Below are 1,325 nucleotides of genomic sequence, written 5' to 3' on the forward strand. Positions count from 1 at the left end.
TTTTTGAGACAGAGCCTTGCTCTGTCACCCAGGCTGGAGTGCAGTGGTGCAAATCTCTGCTCACTGCAGCCTCTGCCTCCCAGGCTCAAGCAATTCTCCTGCCTCAGTCCCCCAAGTAGCTGGGATTACAGGAGTGCGCCACCACGGCAAGCTAATTTTTTGTAGTTTTAGTAGAGACGGGTTTTTGCCATGTTGGCGAGGCTGGTCTCTAACTCCCGGGCTCAAGTGATCCTCCTGCCTTGGCCTTTCAAAGTGCTGGGTTTACAGGTGTGTGCCACTGTGCCCTGCCTATTTTTTTTGTTTTTGATAGAATTTAAAGAGGATTGTTCAAGTTAAAGTTGATACATTCTTAAGAATAATTTTTGAAAATAAAACCTTTGAATATTTTTGCTTATATCTCAGAAGTGCAAAGAAATAAGTAATAGTATTAAAGGGAACTTCTTCAAGCCTCATCCACTTATATATTGAACAAGTTACCCTAATGCTTATATCTATAAAAAATTTTTAAATAGGCATAGAATTGATAGAATTAGTGAACAAAAATTTTTAAATCCCCATTCACCTTGTGAACAAATGCATTTCCAGTATGTTTTTATTTTTTGTGTTTATCAAAATTTGTATTATACATATATTGTTCTAATCAATTGTATAAAGTTAATAAGTAGCATAAATCAATCCAGAAGAAAACTTTTAACACTTAGAGACTTATACTCACAGGAAGTTAAAAGCTTAAATTTAAAGGTATATCCATATTTGATCATAGAGAATTGTAATATAAAATCAATAAGAGAATTGCCAGCATAAAATTATTACTTTAGAATAACATATTTGGGGAGGCAAAAATATATGTTCTAGTAGAAAAAGCAATAACGTGAAATTTCTAACTGTTGGAGAATAAGTATGATGATGGTGAATATAGTCCATTGAATATGTGGTATTTAGTCTCCATTGCATACATAAAAACAGTAATATAAGTTTTCTTTTATTTATAAGATGCCAAAAATTATATCCTTTGTAATTATTTAGAGTTGTGATGAAATTTCTATATGTCAACTTTAAAATATATGAGAGAGTACAAGGTGTTAAAAATTGATGTAGTTTGCCAGGCACGGTGGCTCACGCTTGTAATCCCAGCACTTTGGGAGGTCGAGGTGGGCGGATCACAAGGTCAGGAGTTCGAGACCAGGCTGGCCAAAACAGTGAAACCCCGTTTCTACTAAAAATACAAAAATTAGCTGGGCGTGGTGGTGGGCACCTGTAATGCCAGCTACTTGGGAGGCTGAGGCAGGAGAATCGCTTGAACCCAGGAGGCGGAGGTTGCAGTG

Source organism: Colobus angolensis, unplaced genomic scaffold (genome assembly GCF_000951035.1).
Source record: "Colobus angolensis palliatus isolate OR3802 unplaced genomic scaffold, Cang.pa_1.0 Scaffold24, whole genome shotgun sequence".
NCBI lineage: Eukaryota > Metazoa > Chordata > Mammalia > Primates > Cercopithecidae > Colobus > Colobus angolensis.